At 39.2% G+C, this 24148-nt stretch overlaps 1 long non-coding RNA gene across 2 annotated transcripts; it reads left to right on the top strand.

Moving 5' to 3' along the window:
• Positions 1-1004: 1004 nt before the first annotated feature.
• On the top strand, positions 1005-14660 carry LOC135198359 (uncharacterized). 2 transcript variants are annotated; one of them, XR_010310769.1, is made up of 5 exons: positions 1005-1468; positions 4134-4290; positions 8053-8138; positions 9609-9681; positions 12796-14660. It is a non-coding gene; the product is annotated as an uncharacterized LOC135198359 (long non-coding RNA). The 2 variants fall into 2 exon arrangements; XR_010310770.1 differs by lacking the exons at positions 1005-1468; positions 4134-4290 and adding an exon at positions 4648-4782 and having other exon boundaries at positions 12796-14659.
• The last annotated feature ends 9488 nt before the right edge of the window (positions 14661-24148 follow it).

Below are 24148 nucleotides of genomic sequence, written 5' to 3'. Positions count from 1 at the left end.
ATCGTTCAACCGACCAACGATTCGAAATTCGTGTCAGTATTTATGTTGCCCTATTGAAGTATAACATTTTCAACTCGATCTTGTTCAGCACAACTATATAATGCTAATGTAAAATACGCAGTCTTCAAGTAGAACGTTTTGTAACTTCATATACGGAGAATTCAAAGGAAGACAGAATTTTGGTAATATCTATTGGTACTGTGCGTCATTTTTGTATCTGTGATTCTGCTGAAATTTAAACGGGGCTAAAACCGGTCTCAGCTTCTATTCCAACGTCTAGACTGTACATCATAGCATCCAATGGTATTTGAAGGCTGTAGCCAAAAGCAATTCTTTATATCACTATTTTTGGAGCAGGAAAAAGATGTAAAAGGCCAGGAAATGGGATTTTTAGAGTTGACGTACCCTTGGTGGAGAGAGAGAGAGAGAGAGAGAGAGAGAGAGAGAGAGAGAGAGAGAGAGAGAGACGATGAGGATGGTCCAGACGTGATATAATGGAGTCTAGACGAAGCTGTCCAACCAGGTTCTTGTGATTTACGAGAGATGAATTACTATGAAAATTAATGCTATCGGCGTAGGAAAGAAAATTATATTTTTTCTAAATCTTGAATAGATGCATGTTTGTATTAGATTTCAATATGATAGTATGCAATTTTGAGTCAACTTGATAATATATATATATATATATAATATATATATATATATATATATATATATATATATATATTATATATATATATATATATATATATATATATATAATTCAGCAAGTGATTTTACGTACATTTTCGTCTTCTGAAAAAATCACATCATACGCAAGTTTACTGAGTATACGTGATATGTCTATCAATTTGAATGAAACTTTTAACAACCAGAAATAGAAAGGGTGCCGAGTCATGCAGTTCATGATGTTCTATATTCGAGAAAATGAAATATGAACTCAAAATTTCCAGTGTCGCTATTTGATAAAATGTGTTTATATTTTTTTTTTTTCAGTGATGATTTCCGACGATGATGGCAGTCAATCAGGATAAGTGCCAAATTGCTACGGGGAACCAAAAAGCGAATCTGCTCAAGCAGTGATAAAATATAAATCAGTTACGGAAATTGGTTTCAGTGCGATTTCGGTGACCAGGAGTACGACCACGGCCAACTACTACACTCCCCGTGATGACAGCCCGCGAACCAATGGCTTGCGCAAAGAATAGCTACTACTGCAAAGAATATCTACTTTTGAAGTACCGGCAAATGCATAAGTGTTAGGTATCTTGAATATGTATGGACTAGAGGCTTCTGATCAACACCCGTTGAGAAATCTGAGGGGGTCGCACCAAGATCAGAGGTATCCGACGCAGTGACACATAGGATCTCCGGGAGTGTGGAATGACCACAAGGAGAGAGCAGATTCCAGTCAAGATCTCAAGTCAGCATGGGGCTTTGCTGGGACTGGACATCCTACAGCTTTCAGGTAACAATTACGTATTTTTAGCGATTACAGTGTGAAATAACAATTCTTACTTAACGTTGTGATACAGGACCGTGACTGTCAGCTTGCTCGTGCACAAAAATTGAACCATTTAGAATTGTGAATTTAATACATACCATGTACAATACGCAGGCTTTTGTGTATAAGACATTTTAGTTTGCACTAAATTTTGTATATAATTCTAAATCATTGCATTAATGATAAACGTGTCAGTACATCCAGTACTAGCATAAACTAGTAAATCCGTTGATGGCGTACAAATTCGATGTATTTAATTACAGGAAAACTTAACACGAGTAAAAGTGAAGAAATGTTCCAATTAATCATTAGTTGGCAGGATATTGCACGAAGTATATTTTAGTTTAACCAGACCACTGGCCCGAAGCGTTGGATTTTTATTTACGTTACTAGGAGCCTATTAGTTACTTAGCAACGGGACCTACAGCGTTTTGTGGGATCTGAACCACATATCGAGAAATGAATGAAGCAACATGTATGGTCAAGACCGTTGGCTGGGCACTGAGGCTTCATAGGCTTACGAGCTTGGGTTCTGTCACATGAGCGGTCATAGGATATTTACGGTTGAATTGCCATCAAATTTTAAGCAAAAACGATATTCCATAACCCAAGTTTTAACTCGGTTCATCGTACAATGTTCACAAACAGTTGATAATATTACGAAAGCATTGAGCCAAAGTCTGACTTGAAATAACTAAAGGGCAGTCAACAGATCTTCGTAAGGTATTCATTTGGACTTCTGATAGCAAATGATTACGCTTATTCTGCAAAGGAATATGGCAAAACCAATTCCTTTACATTTTGGGGTTTTTCACATACCTCCAAGGTTAGATGGATTTAATTTTTTAAACATTGTGCCAGATTTGTAAAATTGTCCAATTTATTGAAGGTTTCACTCACCAACTTTCTTACATGTGTTCCCTTAAACTCGGCATGATAGGTATCAGTTAATACACACAAGAATGTCAACGAATTTCTTGATTCCTTGACCATTAAGATGCACAATACCTAGCATGCATAAAAGTAATGTAACTTCTATTTTAATGACCTTCGATATAGAAATGCTGTCTTTAATTTACCGCTTTCTTATCAAAATGTTGCAGTAATTCGTGAACACTGATTACTGACATGCTGTAGGGGAACGCTATCCGCTATCTGGCATCAGCTTACGAAGAAAGGATGTATGAAATATGGACGTAAAAAAAAAAAAAAAAAAAAAAAAAAAAAAAAAAAAAAAAAAAAAAAAAAAAACATGCATTAGAACTCTAGCCATTTTTTTTTCATTCTTAACGATTTTTGAATCAATTTCATCTAAAAAGTTTCATCTTAAGTACGTGCATGTGCCATAAAAATACAATTTGTTGTACTTTCCACTTTAATTTCTTTAAAATTGTTGAATTTAAATAACTGCACATGCTTATCATGTATTAATGCGGAAATCCATTATTAACTTCAACATGAAAACCTTGAAATAACCATGCTCTGACCAGAGAGAAATCCCTCTGGTGACAACCACCACAGATGATGGCACATTATGCCTGGTAAATATTTGCCTCCGATCTCGAAACGGTCCCGGATGCCTTCCGTGCAACCTGGATGGAACCCCTATCGCAGGAGATGCAGGATATATAATTTCCAGCTGCGAGGTGCGAGGAACTGCACTAACTGGCGATACCAGGCAGGTGCGACTGCCAAATTAAGCAGCGTTAACTACAAAGATAGCTTTTACTTCTTGATCGAGTTATCAAATACTATAAAATATCATTGTAAAACCAACTAAGAGATTAATTGCAATAACTGGACAACGGGATAAGAGTTTACGGTATTTAAAGAAGTTCTAAAGCAATTAATATCATTCATCTTTGGCATACATAGACTACATACATAAACGACTCAGAATTGCATTTCAATAGAATAGTTAGATGCTATAAGAACTTCGTTTTCTGTGGACGTTCAAACTCAGAAAACGGAGTACAAATAAAATCAATGGGTGCGTGCCTAGCCTATTCTGCTACTGCTACTATTGCAAACCAAGTTTCATATAATTGTCCTATGTAGTAATGTGTTCGGACGTTTCTGACTTTAGTTTTGGTAGCAAATGACCTAATCAACCATACTTAACCAGAGATACCAGGTCCTTTCTCTAGTGCATAATTAGGTATCTATAGTAGGTAGTTAGAAAATGTTCCACAAACTATCTTAATCCGAATGAGAATTATCAGTGAGATTAAGGTCCTCGTATTTCGTTCATATTGTGTTTTTATCCTATCCAGAAACCCCCCTTTCCCACGTTGGTCACCTGAATTGTAGAACATAATGGTAGGGTGCATTATATCTAAAAGTACTTACTAACGAAACGAATGTCAGAAACGGTAGAGCTACGTAAAAGGTTACTGGTATTTCATTTACCAGGTTTGTTAGCAAATAAACCTACAGCTTTAAAGTAAAATAACAGCTTTTTTTATAGCAGTAGCGAACAAACACGATGGAAGAACAGTACCACTAGAAAAGTTAGCCACTAAATTTTCGAGTATTTTCTTAGTGGTTTTGACATTAAAGAAAATGAGTATGAATTAGATCCCTAACTAGTGTATATTATTGAAATGTCATTGTAATGTGTTAAAAACAGGTGATTGGCTGAGTGTTGTATGTCCGAACACGGAAGATTTAAGACTGGTCCAACTAGGACGCATACTACAGACATATTGCAAGAAATAAATAGTATAAAGACACAGATGTGATGGATATGATGTGAACAGAAATTTCTAATGAAATGAAACAACCAGGTGAGTAAAAGAATTGTTTACTACCATATCTTAAATTAGTCGCATTTCTTTTTAATAGCAGGTATTCAAAACCGAATGGGAATCTATAATCTCGAGTCATGCTATGTACCTCGCGCTGCATTGGAATCTTACCTGAAGCTTGTTGGTATCAAGGACGGTTGGCATCAGTACATTTCCGTATTTATATCATGTAGTTGGGGATGGAGTGTTTTTTGGGGGGTGGGGGGCGGCTGGTAATACGTAAATTTAAGTGAATCTCACCTTTGAGGTACCCAGTGTTCTTATTTTGGGTAGCCACGAAACGGTTTTGTAACTGTCGCAAACTGTTGATGACTTGACAATAATCAGTAGGTATGTAACAATTTAGGTATCTCAATAGTAACTTACCAAACTCATCATAGTTATACCTGGCTGAGTTAGTTTCTCCCGCCCCGTTTTCTGCCTTAGGGACCAGGATATCAGAGTGAGTGGTGTACTGGTGTAGTCCTTTAGGTAAGTCTTCGACCCTTCACTATCGTTGAATATGTGCGTAGTATTTTCCCCACATGATGATTAGTGGTCTATTGTTGAATTGTTGTTAGTGATAATGCCATCTGTTGGCATTTCATTTAGTGTTTATGGAGCAGAGGACTGCCCGAATAGACTGCCTTATGACAAAGCATGGTGGGCCGGCCCACAACCACTGTAAGTACTACTGGGTATTTATATCCTAATCCATACTTATAAGGGAGATGCATCATGCATGGAGTGTTAAAATTGAAATAGGTACCTAGGGAGAAACTTAATCTTCTGGGTAAATTTAAGAAGAAATTGAGTCCATTATAGAAGAGAAGAGGGAGAATTTTTGAAAGTAGGAATGCCAAAGCTAGCCTAGGTTAATTGGGGGTCCTATGCTAAGATATTCTGCAAATCGGGTTGATATATCTAGCCTAAGTGCTGAAAATGGCTGGAATGTGTTACTTTACTGGTACAATTAATTCTAAGAACAAGAAGAATGTACTTAGTACTATGTACTTAGTACTGACCCCTGTGGGTATAATACTTTTTTCAGTAGCAGTGAAATTTACAAGAAACGCTGCAACTCAAAAGATTTGGTGTATACATTAGGGTTGTCTGGACTGACAAAGTTCAGATCTGCCTCAAGAAATAATTCTGAACAGTGCTGTATGACTCTTAACATTCGAGTAGATAGTGGTTCATGGATGCACATAGGCAGGCAACACTGGCATTAGCCTTGGCCTTATGATTGGGAACCACTTTTGAAAAATTTTTCTCATGTACCTTGAGCGGTTCCACTGAGAACCATTTACCAAACTTGCTCTCATTGGCTCCCACAACATGACCATTCCTGCCAGTCTTTTTTTTATTTTTTTTTATTTTTAAAATGTCAATGCACATCCCTCAGTAGGAATTAGTCTACTTGTCTGTAGTCATTTGATTAGATATAAGTTTTTCCTTCTTAATTGGGTCTTGTGTTTTCTAAAGTACAGTACATAACAATAAATGAAAAGAATTGTCTTATACTATAAACAGCTAGGAGTCCCTCAAGAGAGATCGATATCTAAGAGATTTTTTTTCTTTTCATTTTACTATTTGTTGCCACAGTAGGTACATACCAAAACTCATGTGGCTCACCTATGTGAGGACATTTTCCTTGTTCTGAATAGGTACTGGACTTGACTGACTGCAACATGCATCTGCCACTGTAAGCACCTAACAACTACGTGTGATCCAAATATTTAATGAACTCTACACTCTTTGTGGGCAATATGCATATACTTAATTTATCTGCGAAATTGAGGTTAAACTTACAAATTCATCACAATTTATTGGTGGGAGTTCTTTGTTAGCACTGTAAGTTTGAAATGACAGATGGACAGCATTGATGTTTCCGAATAAAAATTGAAAGTGATTGTAATTTGCCAATGCAAAAAAAAAAAAAAAAAAAAAAAAAAAAAAAGCTGCTGCTCTCAGGGCAAACCCTACTTTTTCTATGCATGTACACAACCTTTGATGATCAAGTGAATAGTTTTATTTAATTTGGGACAACTTAGCTGCTTTTCTGTTTTGTAAGGAACTATGTACTACAAATTGCTTTCTTTCCACCACTTTTTAGATGACAAAACACAACTTATATTGGATTAAGTAATACTAATATTATTTTGTCTGATCCAGTGACTCCAAGAACTTCTGTTATTTTACTATTGGCTTCTCAGCTTTATTGTAGCCCATCACCATATGCAAGTTTTGATGACATGATATTTTACAAGGCAGGGATACTGATTTTACATTCAATTGTCCTGTTATTCAGCCATAGAACTGGCATGAGTGTCCAAACTTTATGGGCAAAGGTACTAACTTGGAATGTTTCTGCACAGTGTTGGCCCTGGTGCCCAAGTGGTCAGATAGGGAGGGCCAATGGAAGTTCCAGAAAGGTTCCCTAAGTAAGTACAATATGAACATTTTCTTTTATGTGGGGATCTTCCTTCTCATACCGGCCAAATTAGCCATCCCTTGATGGTGTGCATAACATACTTCAGTGTGATCTGTAATAACAATCTTTTCCAATAATAATTTCAAATAGTGGTGACCAGCAATTTTCACATAGCAGCAAACTACACATACAATATGCATATCCATGTATAACCAATATACATATTTACTGTTGTTAGAAGATTTGACTTTACAAGAAATTTGTTTATCTTTTCATTTTGTCTATTAGTGATACTCTAGTGTAATAATTCTCATTAATGAATGAGAACTTCAGTGTATAGGGTTTACTAGATGTTATGTGTTGTTTAGACAAAACATGGTTGAGGCTGTTTTTAATACAGGAGGGTCTTCACTACTGGTTATAATTTTATATTTGCTTCTGTGTGGCAGTAACGTTCCTCAGTTGAAATGATGTTTGGTTTGTGTTCAGGTCTTATCAGCCATGGAGAAGAATAGGTTAATGTGAGACAGTCAAGGAGGCTCTTTACATTATCCAGTAAACTATGTGAATCTTAGGGATAATGTAGAAGAGTTGCTTTGTAGGTGCTGTCAGAATACTGAGACCAGGATATCAAGCTTTGTCAAGGCTTCACACATAAAAACTTATCAAGATTCAAATTTAGGACCTAATAGCGTAAGTTAGCACTGGATTTAACTTTGATAAGGAGGAAAGAAAATTGATATCTGATTTCCATGTCTGAGAGACAATTGCATTGAGTTGTTGTTTTCCTGGGATACTTTATGAATCAGTGTCTTCATCACAGCTCCACGAGTAAATTACAAAGGGTATGCGAAAGTGGTCTGCATAGAAATTACAGATGTACATTGATCTACAATACCAGGTATCTTTTCTTACCAAGTAGTAATTCATCACAAAAAAAGTATGATTGTTTTTAAATAATATGAAAGCAGTCAAAATAAAAAAAATTGTAATTTGATGTAGACAAATATTGTATTACTGGATGCATCTTATCCCCTCATGTGAGATCCACATGTGTCTGAAGGAAATTACATTATGAGTGCTTGACAGCAGAGGTTTTGACTTTTTCCAAGGGACCATTTTGTCAATCTGAACTCTTTCTTTGTTTTAATGATAACTATTCAGAACAAGGTTTTGTCTGATGTAACCAACATTAGGTAAAGGGAAATGTAAGGAGTTTGTACCTAAATCTCTCTTGACATGTAAATGTTAAGTTTCATAAGCTCTTAATATTTAATTAATATACAAGTTTTAGTGAATTTAATGTTGACAACAGATTTTGCTTTCAGAAATATTAAATGAGATCCGCAGTTGTCTGCTATACAGCCCTATGGTACACCATTGGACCTTTTTAGAGAGGGCAGTATCAATATAGGTAAATATGATTTAAAACTGTTATTTTCATTTTATGATGTAGCTAACGTGGCAATGACTTCCCCACATAGTACTTCTCTGACTTGCATTTCCTGACTAATTCCCTATACGTACTGTTTGTCTTAATCTACGGCCCATTTCTTGACCTTCCTACAAGAATATGTACTGCATTGGCCTTTCCTGTGATTTCCAGTGTACATATTAATTTTTTATTTATAATCTCAAATTTTCCATATAGTATCAGCATGGCCATTGAGATTACATATCTTACCATTTAAATGTTGTGTAGCAGGGGCAGCTGCCTAGGCATTCATAAGTTATTTTTTAGGATGAGTCATGGTTCCAAATCTAGCTGAGTTTGATTCCTAGTTTCTGTTTTAGTCTTGTGTAATAAAAAACATTTTGGCAAATCCTATGAAGAAACTAAGAATTCGACAGGTTAGTGGTCTTACTGAAGAACCATTTTTCGTGAGGAATAGAAAAGAAGTGTATTGATGTAATCATAAAATCATGTTTTGAAAATGGAAATATTCAAGTGTACATTAATATGGGTATTAAGTAAGTGAACTAATGAGGATACTGACAGGACATCCAAGGCTATAACTTCTATGATTAGTACATCCAATATAGCTGTTGTTACTTTAATTCTAGCAGATATCTGTAAACTTGATTCTCATTATTAAACCCCCTTTGTAGTATTACTACTCCTTTCTTATCTGCAGAGAGATTTCAGGAAGGACAACTTTTGACAGAAAAGATGGGGTTCCCTCTAGCAGTTGGAGGCCATCGGTACCATCACTTTGTAGTGTTCATATAGGAGTTTGGTTTGTCTGCTCATAACTGGTTACTTAGCCACTAGGTGCGGGTTTGTTTATACAAAATAAAAAGTATTTCACATTAAATCATGTAACCCTATGTCTATTCTTTCACTCCCATTTTTTATCTATTGCAATTTCTTCCTTGCAACAACTGTGAAATCTCTGCCCAGCTTACCTAGCCATCATGAGAACTGCTCTTGCTGATGCCCAAGAACAAAATTGTAGTGTCACAGTATGGGTTCTTAGAATTGGCATATACATAGATATCTATCCTGGTAACTTTTACTCTCAATATATTAGCATGTATGTATTGAAGATAACCTTGAACAAGAGAAAATCTTTAATGAAGAAGCCAGCACTGTACTTTTTCCTTTCACCATAACCACTGGGAATACAGTCTCCTCCCCAAATGGGAGGCATTCCCTTCCCTTCAGTCTCCAGTGATAAAAGATTGAAAAAGTAATTTTCTCTCCAAAGACTTGAGAATTAAATTCAGTGTTGCAAACCCTCTTACTCAGATGAACTTGCTGAAAGGGATAGGACTGAGATTTGTGTCCTGGATTTTCCCAATTTGCAGGGTCATGTTTGAAACTATTTTAATTTCCCCAACTTTCCTGGATTCCTTCATGTTGATATGTTGACATTTTCTTCAGGTGGTGCTTGTGAATTGACTTTTCTCATCCATTTACACTCGTCTCTTTTGGATTATTGTTCTCATAGCTGGAGGTAAGTAGATATTTGGTTTTATTAATAATGTTTTTGGTGTTATATCAAGGTCTGTCTTTGTTAATTTAGTGCAATGTGTCAATGTGAGAGTGAAGTTTTAATAAAGTAAGGTGGTGAAGAAAGTTGATATATCCCCACTTTGTGTTGCCCATCACTGTTTGGGAAGTGTGTGATTTTCTCCTTGACATGTCTTTCTTTTCTGTCATTGTGCCCTTAGACACCAATGTAATGACATCTAAAAATGCAAGGGCTTGCACCTTTCAATTATCACTTAGAACTACAGTTAGGGTAAGATTTACTGATGCAACATCTCCACAGGTTGCAAATTCTCCTGCAGTTCAAATGAATCTCTCTCCTCTCTTGTAACCTATTGTCTCTTTCAGGATCTCTCTCTGATTATTTAGTTGCTTTGATTGATTGATCATTTTGTCAAATTTGAGAAATCTGTCTACTTTGCATACCATTTGTACTCATCATAATTATTCCTCTTGATATATCAAAGACTCGCCGTAACATCTGCATTTGGCTTTTCCAACTGTGCAGTGTAAGTCAAGAATGATTATACCTTTTACAAACTTACTCTTAACACATGGTTCATGTCACAGTGCTTCAGTAGTATCTCCATTTCTTTGAGGAAACAATTTTTCTCATTGAAATTTGCTTGTTCCATATTGTACCTCTATCCTGTCTAGTTAATCCTTTTTAAATATTTTACCCCTCTTAACTATATTTTTAACATGTTAAATTTTATGCTCAAAGTTTTGCCGAACCATGATATTTTTTTCAAATTGTTGCTCTAACTCTGTCATTTATAGTCTTGATACTAATCCTTGATGTGAACCCATTGCATAGAACCATTTACTCTAATGTAACCGTGAAACCTATTTATGCTGAGTTGGTGCTAGACCAAACTTTCATAAATCAGAATCACAATAGTGTTACTGTTTGACTTCATACATTTACTCACTTATTTTCAAATGATACCTTACCTCACTGGCTCAAGTGCATCATTCCCTTTGGAATTCTGTCAGATACCGTCTCTCGTCAAATAGAAAATTTTTAATTTCATTCAAACGAGTTAGTTTGCTTCATCTCCTTTTAGGTCTGTGCCAGAATTTCATATATTTCACTAATTAACTTCGTGCTTATATAGGGTTCCTCATTTTGATCTGTATAGTCATGAATGAATTGCTTTGAGCATTTGCGTGAGCACGTGCCTGTCATGCTATTTCAATTGCTGCTTCTCTTTGCTGTAGCAAGAGGTTATTTGGTCAATCTGCAGTCACCTCTTCCTTAAGAGACTGCGTCAGGGCCATCATTTCTTAAAGAAAAAAATTTAACTGTTAAATACTGATCTACACAGTGAACACCTTGGAGCTGCTCTTTTCATTGACGTTCAGTGTTTCCTACTCTTCTGTCAAATTTTTGTATCTGCAAGATTTAATAATCCACTTGATCCTTAATTGTGCTTACTATCCCCAGTCCTGTGTCAGTTTTGTACAACTTTTACATTTTATAGATCATTTTAGGCACCTTTGATGTCCAGATTTGCATCATTTTTTCATATTGCTGGACTTTGCATTCTGCAATGTTAATTTTATGTCCCAGTTTTAATTATCTGTATATCTCCTGCTTAAAACAGTGTTTGTGTGTATCTCATCCCGTTGTTTAGTTCTTGTGTTTTTCCAGCTGCCACCAGTACATACTGTACATTGCATTTTCAATTTGTCATTGTACTCCCTACCTGCTACCATTGTGATAACTTTTATTTAAGATAATTCTTTCCATGTTTTGGTTTTTTTCATGACCACTTCCCCCCCCCCCCCCCCCCCCTTGCTGTAAGATGAGGCTGACTTTGAAACCAAGGCTGAAAGTGTGTCAAGATTTATTTTAGCTTGCTGTATATGTTACCTTTTTATTCAGGTTTTTTATCAGAAAGTGCTGTAATTATGAAATCTATGTATTTCTATTTAGTTATTAAATGATTTAGTTGTGAAATCTGTTACTTCCATTTAGAAAACATTTTTTTTCCAGAAATTTAGTTATTTCATCTTTTTAATCTCTCATTCTTCATCCCAATTATGTATATTGTCATAATTTTGAGGTTTTTGTTTTCAAGTAGGCATTTGTGTATTACTACCATAATATAGCCCCAAGATGTGTCAAACTAAAGCGGTACAGGGGAGACTAAAATTTAATTTGACAATAATAATGGTATACAGTAGTAAATTTTTTTTATTGCTGTGGCACCCACTATATTAAATAATTTGTGATTATGAAGGGCTATATGATTTCAAGCAATTTTGTAAAACCAAATAATGTCCAATATAGTGTGGAAATAAGACTGCCAAATAATCGGATGCTCCTTTATTTCCGTGAAACCTACGTGAAACCTTGCTTGACAACAGAAAACTAAATAGCGCTTGTATTTATGGCATAAAACCCATGTCAAAAAATTATTCTTAAAGGGTCACCTTCAGTATGAGTTTACTATTAATTCCAACACTTGCAGCGACGCCCGAGTTTACATGTGGACAGTTTGCTTACAAACTATTGTTTGCCTACTAGTGAATTGTTGGTAGTACTTGCTTACGGGCCTATTGTTCAGTTTGTCTACCAGCGAATTGTTCGTAGTACTTCCTATATAGGCAACTTGGCAGTGAGGGCAACCAACTGGTAAATTACGGATAAATAAATGCAATTAAAAACAAAATTTTTAATTATGTTTATACAAAGGTGATCTAAAGGAATATAAATACCAGTACATATATAATTTTTTCCATTATAACATACACATGTCGAAAATTAGGTAAATATACCACTTCTTATTAGCTGAAGGGACACTGTCTAGGTTGATAATGATCAAGAAAACCCTCAGTAGAGTATGAAACAGTTGTTAAACTGTTTTATGAATACTGAGGGTTTTCTTGATCATTATCAACTTAGTGAGTCCCTACAGCTAGTAAGAAGTGGTATATTTACCTTATTTTTGACAATTGTCTGTTACAATAGAATTTTTTTTTTTTAAATTCTTTCAGATCCACTTAGATTCAAACAAAAGAATTGAATGACATTGTTGCATCATTGTTTTCTTATGATGAATTATTTTCACAGATCCCAAACGAAATGGACTTTGTCATTTGTGACGAGGCAGAAATCAGCAACACCAAGGTCATGTGTATGTTATTAACAGAACGATTGGAAGCTACACACACTGGTGATGATGTGAGAAGAGAAAACAGTGCAATGCATCCTTGAAGACAAAAAACGACATAATAGAAGGACTTACCATGGAAAATGGCCATCCTCCGAGCACTGCCAGACTTACTGCCCTAAGGACAGTTGATACAATCAAGAAAAGAATGTCATCAGAAGAGTGCACTCTATCATGTACAAAATGCAACAATGCATTTTCATATGGACACTACGGAGCCCTACCTAATACAGTAGCTGTCACCAGATGGAAATATAATCACTGACGAACTCAAAAATAACGACGAAAGGATAAAAAGTAACAACAAAAGGAGCACCTTTTTGGTCAAACGAGGATGATAAACCTTGAAGTTGTGATTATGACACCTGCAAAATGCCTTGTTGTCCTTGAAAGCAAATTAACTTCTTTTGAGATAGAACATTTGATTTGGCCCCAGACAGTTTCCAGCTGTGCACTATCCATGCCATGCTAACTGAACCAAGAACAGTGCCATTGGTGTTGTCACAGAGCATAAGAATGAAGCAACCTATGATGCAATATGGACTTTTCCTCAAGAATGAAAGAAATTTAAACTGAATTCCTGATGCTATGAAAGAAATTTAAACTGAATTCCTGATGCTACTAAATTTTGAGAGCAGTGAATTTTGTCAAAAGACATTTTGCACAGTAAAATCAGTGGTTGTCCGTTCCACTTTGGGTAATGTCTGTGGCAAAGAATTCAAGCCCAGGGGCTTCCCAGCTGGTATGCTACATGTCCCCAAAAATGCAATGCTGATTGAATAATTTCAAGCACTTGCATTTGTGTTCCCTACAAGATGTTAGAGACGTAACTGCTGTGGATGAGGAAATGAACGAGAACCTAGAAGACTAATAACCTATTTCAAGGCTACGTGGATTGGGAATGTGCAACAAGGACGAAGACGATGGCCTGCTTTTTTTAAACAACTTTGAAATGTCCATGAAAGAGCTTGAAAGGATTTGCCTTGCACAAACAACTGTAGAAGGCTGACAGCCTTTGGCTCAGGTGTCACCATTAAAAACCCAACTCTGTGTCAACTTATAGACCGATTGCATGTAGAACAAGCCGACAACGAATTCCTTATTGGTTGACAAAACTGCAGTTGGCTTGCCACTAACCATGAAAATGTAAATGTCAGTCAACCAGTGGAGAAGTACGATACTATCCCAGTTCTTTAATATCTTTGTGGCATTGCTCACTTATAGAATTACTAACTAGATTGATTTTTTAGTTTCAGGTTTGATTTAATAAAATAAAAATGTCCAGTAGGCAAACTGTCTGGCCCCACATGCAATTCCATTAACGATATCATAATCCCCTTAAAATATAATCCCAACTAGAAAACTTCAGATGTCAGCAGTTTTTTATATATGTAGATACCAGGATGATAATGCTTCTGAACAGATAGTCAGCATTTACTTGAAATATTAAATTTGAATTAGTTTAATGTTCAGTAAGATGCATTATTTCCATGGCAAACTTTGTAAGTTAAGAGACTTCACATAATCATAAGTTTATATAAATAAGATTATTGAACATATTTCCTATCTTGGAATGTACACATGAAAGTACCTGTTTTCCCGAAATATTCCTGTAGTATTAAACTAATTAAACGAAGCCCTCAAGTAACCTAAATGTCTACATAAAAGTACCTATGCTTACACTACAAAATACTATTAAAAAGCTCATTCAAAAATTACAGCCTTATCACTGCAACAAACTAATTTATATAAACTGTTGAGAATATGTACATTTAAGGGAAAGTCCCTACCCTAATGGGAGCTAGTTCAACAAGATCTGTAGGACCCATAAAAAGAAAAACTATGTTTTTGTACATGAACTTACCTGGCAGATATATACTTAGCTATAGTCTCCGACGTTCCCGACAGAATTTCAAATCTCGCGGCACACGCGACAGGTAGGTCAGGTGGTCTACCTTACCCGCCGCTGGGTGGCGGATGTACGAACCACTCCCGTTTGCTTGTCAGATTTTTCTCTGTCGCGGGAACGATAACAACTGTTGTCGGTTCCTCTCGATAGTTTTTCGATTCTCGCTTGCCTGGAGTTAATTTGGACTTCTTTTGGTGACGTATTCGCTTTGTTTGGCTTGGCATACGCTGATTGTCGACTGGTTTGATTTTGATTTTGATTTTCTTTAACGATGTCTGACCTAGATTCAGTAGTTAAAACTTTGGTTTTGTTTAGGGTTTGCGTGAATGAAGGATGTAAGGTGAGGTTGCCGAAAGCTTCGGTAGACTCTCACACGGTTTGCATGAAATGCATGGGGGGGGGGGGGAATGAATGTTCTTTTGCTAACCCTTGTAGTGAATGTAAGGGATTGATGAAGAAGAATATAAGGCTCTCTCTTCTTATGTTAGGAAGTTGGAACGTGATAGAGTGCGTAAGGCTTCCTCTAGAAGTTTCTAGTAGATCTAGAATGAGTGAGTTGGATGTGGATCCTAATACTAACGTAGAATTAGAACCTTCTTCCCAAGTTGCAGCCCCTGCTCCCCGCACCGAAGCCGAAGATTCGCCTTCGGAGGCGGCAGCTCTGAGAGCCACGATTCTTTCTATGGATCAGAAGATTCGTCAGTTGGAAGGTAAGGAGAGTGTTAGTGATCAGTGCAGTGTCCCCAGTGTTGAGGGTGCGTCTGACTGGCTCCTTAGTGCCTCTAGGCCTAGACCTCTTTCCAGACTCCCAGTTCCAGTGGAGTAGGAAAGTCGAAAGCCGCAAGAGGGCTAGGGAGAACACCCACCGGTCAGGCGTCCCCTCGGCAGATCCTGAAGTACGCTCCCAGGCTGCCTCGGATCGCTACAAGAAGGAGCTCCTACGCCAATGCCTTTTCCTCCTCTTCGTTCGTCTTCTCCCTCTCCGAAGAGAGGTTGGAACTCCCCGGATGCGTCGCGCCCGTTGAAGAGGGCTTGGCAAGGCTCCCTGCTGTTCCCTTTGGGCTTCTAGTCCGGAGGTTTTCCCGGAAGAATCGTCGGTGGAGGCGAAGAAACCCAAGAAATCCTGTGATCGTTCTTCTTCTCGCGCTCCGCTCGCGTTCGGCGCCTGCTTCCCAGGGAAGAACAACAAGATTCTCCTATGAGAGTACTCGCGGGACTTCAAGCTCAGATCACGGCGCTAGTAGACTCTCTAGCAGTTAGATCACGTAGGAAGAAGGACATTTCTCTTCCGATCAAGAGATCTAGGCGCCGCTCTTCAGAGGATCGTTCTCCTCTTTTTAGGCGTTCTCCTTCATATGGGGAGGTTTCGTATGAAGGTAGGGGCTCACGTGAGCGCCCTCGCTCTCGCTGGCTCTCTTTCGACTTCAAGGGGCCAAACATCGGTAGGACGCTCTATGGAGAAAGAAGTTTTTTCTCCAGATTGGATTCCCGCTTCCGGTAAGCGCACTGCACCTGCTCATCACGCAATTTCTTTAACTCCCTCGCGTGAGACTTCTCCTCAGCAGCCTCAAGATCCTAGAAGGCGCCCTTATACAAGTAGGCGTTCTTCTTCTAGATGTCACTCTCCTCGAGTGTCGGATCGTGACTTCTCTCCTGACAGGCGTCAAGAGTCTGGTAGGAGTCGTGTGCATGATAGACGGCCTGCTGTTAGCCGCTCCCCGCAAGGTAGGCGCCAAGAGCCTACTGCACATCGATCTCCTAGTAGGCGCTCGTCTCTTTTAAGGCGTCATACTCCTGATTATTCTCCTCGGGGCAGACAACAAGAGTCTTTCAAGTGCCCTTCTCTCCTTGTAGGCGCTCTCCCGCTTCTAGGCGCACTACTTCCTGACCGTTCGTCTCTTGGTAGGCACCAGGAATCTCGGAAGCAGCCCTTCTCCAGGTAGGCGCTCGTTAGCTTTAAGCGCGCCCTTCTCCTGAATGTTACCCTCTTGTTAGACGTCAAGAGTCTCGCAAGCAGCCTTCTCCTAGTAAGCGCATTTCGCCTTCCAGTCGAACTTCTGTTGATCGTACTCATCTGGACAGGTATGGAGAGCCGCGCAAGCTCTCTGCTCCCGATAGGCGCTCTTCTCCTGGCAGCCGCGCAAGCGCTCTGCTCCCGATAGGCGCTCTTCTCCTGGCAGCCGCTCGCCTCAGGATAGGCGCAAAGAGTCTAGTAGGCGCTCGCCTCCTCGTAAGCGGGGGGGGGCCCTGTGGGATGTTTTCCAAGGATTCTCGGAGTAGGAGCCCATACCTCTCCTTCGGCTGAGATTCCGTCTACCTCGAAGAGGGAGCCTCATCGTAGACAACCCAGATCTTCTCATCGTTCTCCAGTGGATGTGAACTCTTCTAAGAGAGGGCGTTTCTCCAACCTCTCGCTCAACTCCTACTAGGATCCCTTCGTCACCTAAGGATCTTCCGCGCTCGCCTCGACAAGACGTCCTAGAAGGTTCGAATGAGGAACCGAAACAACTTCTGCTGCTGTGTCTTCTTACAAGAAGCTTACAGAGCTACTTTTGCAAGTTTTTGTGGGATTCCCTTACTCCTACGGCTCCTCCTCACTCACTTTTTTCAACGGCGAAGACAGCGAAGAGTTCTTCTTGTGTGAGGATGAAGCCAACTCTTTCAATGAAAGAAGGCACTGAGGAGTTTTGGTTCCTGGATGGCTTCCAAAGAAGAAGTGGGGAAAAAAAAACGATGTTCGCTTTTTCCTCCTTCGAAGTTATCAGGACGCGCTGGTTTCTGGTACGAAACAGGAGTCCTTAGGATTGGGTCTACCGTCATCGTTGATTCGGATTTTTCGGCGCTGGTAGATTCGACAAGGAGAACTGCCCTTAACTCTGCTAAGACGACTTGGGCAATGAATGAATTGGATCACATGCTAAAAGGCATGTTTTAGAGTGCTAGAAGTATTTAACTTCCTTGATTGGTCGTTGGGGTCCTAGCCAAGAAAATTGAAGTGCCAGAGTCATTTTTCGCCAGAAGATCTCATGTGTGTTTTGTCTTGTATGGACAAGTTGGTAGAGACGGAGCGAGTGAAATCGCCTCCCTGTATGGGGCCGGGATCGTGAAGAAGAGGTCTGTTTATTGTTCCTTCTTACGAAGTCTGTCTCCCATGCCCAGAGGTCTTCTTTGCTGTTGCTCCTCTGTCTGCTCAGTTTTGTTCCCTAAACATCTAGTGCAGGACATTTCGAGATCACTTTCGGCTAAAGCCACCCAGGATCTTTTGGCACAGTCAGCAAGAAAACAAACTCGCCCTTCCTTCCCTACCAAGGCTAAGAAGGAAAGGCAAGTGTTCGAGAACCCTTTCGAGGGGCGTCTTCATCAAGAACCTCTACGTTTAGAGGTCGTAGACCTTCAAGAAGGGTAAGACTTTCGCCAAGTCTGTTTAAAGCCCCCAAATAACTTGCAAGTCCTTCAAACAACGGTGGGTCGCCAGACTCTTAGAGTTTGCAGAAGTCTGGGCCCAAAAAGGGGCGGATCCTTGGACCCTTTCTATTTTGAGGAGAGGTTACCTCATCCCTTTCGTCGAAAGACCTTCCCTTGACGACCATCCCAAGGGAACTGACGGCCTAGTACAGAGACCCCCATCATGAATCAAGCTCTCCATCTAGCAGTAGATCAGATGCTGGAGAAGGGGGCTATCGAACTAGTGACAGACCATCATTCATCGGGCTTCTACACCGCCTTTTCCTAGTTCCGAAGTCCTCAGGGGATGGAGACCGGTGTTGGACGTAAGCGCCCTGAACTTCTTCGTAGAAAGAAGAAGTTCACGATGGAAACGCCTTCATCAGTGCTGGCAGCACTTCGTCCAGGGGACTGGATGGTTTCCTTGGATTTACAGGACGCTTACTTCCACGTACCGATCCATCCTTCCTCGAGGAAGTTTCTCAGATTCATGATGGGGGGGAAAATTTTTCAGTTCAGGGCTCTGTGTTTCGGCCTCTCGACGGCCCCTCAAGTGTTCACGGGGATTTTGAGGAATGTGGCTTAATGGCTTCATTTGAAAGGGGTGAGGATATCCATGTACCTCGACGATTGGCTAATAAGGGCCAATTCAGAAGATCGTTGTTTGAAGGACTTACAAGTAACTCTAGAATTGACGAAGGCATTGGGACTTCTCGTCAATTTTCAAGAAGTCGTCACTAATTCCCGAGCAAGAGTGTGTGTATCTCGGGATACAGATGAACTCTCTGAGTTTTCGGGCTTTTCCCTCCCGCTCAGGAAAGGATAGCCGAGGATTCGAGAGAGTAACAACCTTCTTAGGGAAAGAAGTATGCACGTGAGGAGTGGATGAGTCTGCTGGGGACGCTCTCCTCGCTGGAGCAATTAGTTTCCCTAGAAGGTTGCACCTGAGACCGCTCCAATTCTTTCTTCATCGAATTGGAGTCGTCGTTCTCAGGATTTGACGTTCTCGCCTGTCGTTATCCCAGGACGTCAAGAAACATCTATGTTGGTGGACAGATCCCACTCTTTGCGAAGGGACTGTCTCTTCAATCCCAGACCCCCAACCTGGTGTTCTCCGACGCGTCGGACACGGGGTGGGGGCAACTCTGGGAACCAGCGAAGTGTCAGGTACCTGGGTGGGGACCAGGTAGCCTGGCACATCAACAGAAAGGAGTTGATGGCTGTGTGGTTGGCTCTGAGGCTTTCGAGCCCAAAGTCAGAAGATCGGTAGTGCAAGTCAACGCGGACAACACTAACAGCTCTGGCATACATCAGGAAAAACAGGGGGGGGAACGCATTGTTCCTTCTCCCTGTACGAGACAGCAAGAGACCTTCTTCTGTGGGCAGAAGAAAGAGGATCAAGCTTCTCACCAGGTTCGTGCAGGGAGAAAGGAATGTAAGAGCAGATCTCTCAGCAGGAAAGATCAGGTCCTTCCCACAGAGTGGACCCTTCATCTGGATGTATGCCAGAGCCTGTGGAAGTTTATGGGGCAGCCACACATAGCCTCTTTGCCACGTCAAAGAACAAGAGGCTGGATCCTTACTGCTCTCCATATCGGATCCAGAAGCATTAGCAATAGATGCTCTTCTTCTAGACTGGAGCGGACTCGACGTCTACGCGTTTTTTCCCCCTTCAAGATCCTGGGGCTAACCATCAAGAAGTTCGTAGAGTCCGATTCAACGAGAATGACCTTAATCGCTTCCCTTTTGGCCGGCCAAGAATGGTTCACAGAGGTACTAGAATGGTTGGTGGACCTTCCAAGATCGCTCCCGCTAAGGAGCGATCTACTCAGACAACCCCACTTCGACAGGTACCACAAAAATCTCCTCGCTCTCAGTCTGACTGGCTTCAGACTGTCCAAAGTTTGGTCAGAGCGAAAGGCTTTTCAGCAACAGCTGCTAAAGCAATCGCAAGAGCGAGGAGACCTTCCACCTTGCGTGTATACCAGTCAAAGTGGGATGTCTTCAGACGTTGGTGCAAGAGGAAGAACATTTTCTCTTCCAGTACCTCTGTGACCCGAAATTGCGGATTTCCTTATTTTCCTCAAAGAAGAATGTCATCTTGTTGTGTCAACTATTAAGGGATACCGCAGTATGTTGGCGGCGGTATTTCGGCATAGAGGCTTAAATATATCCGATGATAAGGACCTGCATGATCTTATTAGATCATTTGAAACCATTAAGCGTCCTCATGTAGTACCGAACTGGAATCTAGACATAGTTCTACAATTCCTTGGATCGTCTAGATTCGAACCTCCTGGCTTAGCCTCTTTCAAGGATCTGACGAAGAAGGCTATCTTCCTTTTGGCCCTAGCTACAGCTAAGAGAGTGAGTGAGCTCCAAGCTATTTGAGGGCAATGTAGGGTTTAAGGAAGATTCTATGGTGTGTTCGTTTCTTCCAAGTTTCCTTGCAAAGAATGAAACCCATCACGCCCTTGGCCCAGGAGCTTTGAAGTTCGTAGTTTATCTTTTCTAGTAGGGGAAGAGCCTGAAAGAACTCTTTGCCCTATGAGAATTATGAAGTATTTCCTTAAGAGGAAGGAACAACTTAAGGCTAATCAAGATGTGCTTTGGTGCTCCGTAAAGGACCCCACTCGACCATGTCGAAGAATGCTCTTTCCTTTTTTCTGAGAAGCCTTATTACAGAGGCACATGTTGCCTGTAAGGAAGAACATTTTAGACTACTGAAAGTGAAAGCTCACGAGGTGAGAGCCATTGCAACTTCGCTTGCATTCAGAAAAAATATGTCTGTGCGGAACTTGATGGAGGCGACTTTTTGGAGATGCCAATCGGTTTTTCGCAAACCACTACCTACGTGATGTAAAATCACATATGATAAATGCTTCGCCTTGGGTCCTTTCGTATCGGCGGATTCGGTGCTGGGCATGGGAGCTGAAACTTATCCTGTGTAAATTTTTATATGTTACCCTATATTTTATATTGGTGTTTTTTGGTTGTCTGAAAGAGGTTGCAGGAGGCACCTTTTTGTCGTAATATTAACCCTTTGTATTTTGGTTAGGTGGTCTGGTGGGTTTTGGCTCCTTGCAGAGGTAGTGGTAAGGATCTGTTAGGTAAGCGGACAAGGTCCCTCTAACAGGATCCGACTTGGATTCTACCACAAATAGGGGATCACAATATCCCAGTGGTAGATCTTACCTTACAGACCTTACATCTTGTTCGGGTTGCCCCAGGTCCCTCAGTGTGAGGCACCTCTAATGTCTACCAGAGAGTTGCTAGTACATCTTCCGGTATATTTTGCATCTTCCAATCTTGGATGGTCTGGGATGCAGTTTAGATATTTGTCGAGCTTATTCTTAAACACATCTACGCTCACTCCTGATATATTCCTCAGATGAGCTGGCAACGCATTGAATAGACGCTGCATTATCGATGCGGTGCGTAGTGGATTAATGTCCTGTGTGCTTTCCTTATTTTTCCTGTATAGTTTTTGGGCACTATTAATCTACCTCTGCTTGCTCTTTCTGATATTTTTAGTTCCATGATATTTTCTGCTATTCCTTCTATCGTGTTTCCATGCCTGAATTATCATGTAGCGTTCTCTTCTCCTTTCTAGACTATATAATTTTAAGAATTGTAGTCTTTCCCAGTAGTCTAGGTCCTTATCTTCTTCTATTCTAGCTGTAAAGGACCTTTGTACACTCTCTATTTGTGCAATATCCTTTTGATAGTGTGGGTACCATATCATATTGCAATATTCAAGTGGACTACGAACATATGTTTTATAAAGCATAATCATGTGTTCAGCTTTTCTTGTTTTTGAAGTGCCGTAACAACATTCCCATTTTTGCTTTACATTTTGCCAACAGAGTTGCTATTTGATCATTGCATAACATGTTCCTATTCATCATCACACCAAGGTCTTTACTGCTTCCTTATTTGTGATGGTCTCATTATTAGGTCCCTTATATGCATATAGCTTCTTTCTCTGTCTCCATATTTATTGATTCAAATTTATCAGAGTTAAATACCATCCTATTTCCTCTGCCCAATCATATACTTTGTTAAGGTCTCTTTGTAGAGCGTTCCTATCTTCATCACAAGTAATTTCTCTACTTATTCTTGTGTCATCTGCGAAACTACTCACTACCGAATCCTTCACATTATTGTCTATGTCTTCAATCATAATAACAAACAGTATTGCAGCTAACACCGTACCTTGCGGCACACCGATATTACCTTGACTTCGTCCGATTTCTCGTCGTTTGCATAACTATCTGTTTTCTGTTGTGTAAAAATTCTTTTAACCATCTTCCTACTTTATCCACGATATTGTGTTTTCTAATTTTCTTCGCTAATATATTATGGGTCTACTTTATCAAAAGCTTTTGCAAAGTCTAAATAAACCACATCTGTTTTCATTTCCGCTTTTCATATTTTTGAATATGTTCTCACGGTGGACTAACAGTTGGGTTTGTGTACTTTTTTTCCGGGTACGAAACCATGTTGTCCTTTATTAAACAAATTATTTTTTATTAAATGTTTTCATAATATTTTTTCTTCATTACCCTTTCATACACTTTCATAATATGTGATGTTAGACTCACAGGCCTATAATTACTTGCCTCTAGTCTTGATCCACTTTTGAAAGTAGGGTAAATATATGCTAATTTGTGCTCATCATAAATCTTGCCTGATCTACACTTTGTCTTAATAATATTGCAAGTGGCTTGCGATAGATGAACTACTTTCTTTAACAAAATAGCAGATTCCATCCGGCCCTGCAGCAGCTCCATTTTTAATTTCATTAATAGCCTGCACCAATATCAGCTTCATTAATATCTATTTTCAGCTAAATATTCACTATTTTGTTTTCATCCCTTACTTCTATATCATTATCTCATTATCTATTCTAGGGGTGAATTCTCTCTTATATCGTTCTGACCAGTATGTTGCAAAGTTTCCTTTTTTTTCATTCGTTAATCTCCCTTCAATTCTCAGAGGGCCTATTTCTATTCTTCTTTTATTCATCTTCTTCGCATATGAGTATAATAGCTTGGGGTTTTGCTTGATATTTAATAGGGTTTTTTTTTCTTCCAAGTCCCGTTTTTCATTTTCTTTTGATTGTATAATCTTTTGTTCTGCATTTCTATCTTACTTTTTAGTTCTATAACTTTCCATGCATTTTTTTTCTTTTGCAAGACCTTTTTTCCACTTTCTGATTTTCTGGAACAAGATCCTTCTGTCTCTTGGTATGCTGAATGATGTTTACTTTTCTTCTTCGGTATATATTTTTCCACTATTTTCTCCAATATTTTATATAATATCTCCGTATTTACCCTTATGTCATCACTTACGAAAATGTTATCCCAATCTTTGTTTAATTCTTCATTAATTTCTGACCATTTTATATTTTACTGTAGAAGTTGTATTTTCCATATCCTTCCCACTTTTTCATTTCTTGCTTATCTCTATTTTCACTTGCTTTGGAATGAACTGTTAATTCTATGACATTATGGTCTGAAATATTTCGCAATTATAAACTATTATTTCTTTAACATATTAACATCTCGTTCACAAATACTAGGTCTAAAGTATTTTCCTTTCTTGTTGGCAGGTGATTTATTTGTTGAATGTTGTATTCTAGTAGCATATCTAATATCTTTTCAAATTGCCTCTTATCTTCTGCACTACTATTACTCTCTTTTTTTATATGTATAAGTACAACCCACAATCTCCTATTCGTTCTTTCCATTCTACGAAAGGCAAAGTTGAAGTCACCAGATAGGAGAATAGTCCAGTCCTTGTGATTTCTACATATATCATCCAATTTTTCAATTATTAAGTCAAACTCTTTAGTATTAGGAGGTCTATATATTACTATGTTCATCAATTTTTCAGAT

The sequence above is a fragment of the Macrobrachium nipponense genome, chromosome 22, assembly GCF_015104395.2.
Source record: "Macrobrachium nipponense isolate FS-2020 chromosome 22, ASM1510439v2, whole genome shotgun sequence".
Taxonomy (NCBI): domain Eukaryota; kingdom Metazoa; phylum Arthropoda; class Malacostraca; order Decapoda; family Palaemonidae; genus Macrobrachium; species Macrobrachium nipponense.
This window is presented reverse-complemented; position numbering and strand designations above follow the sequence as displayed.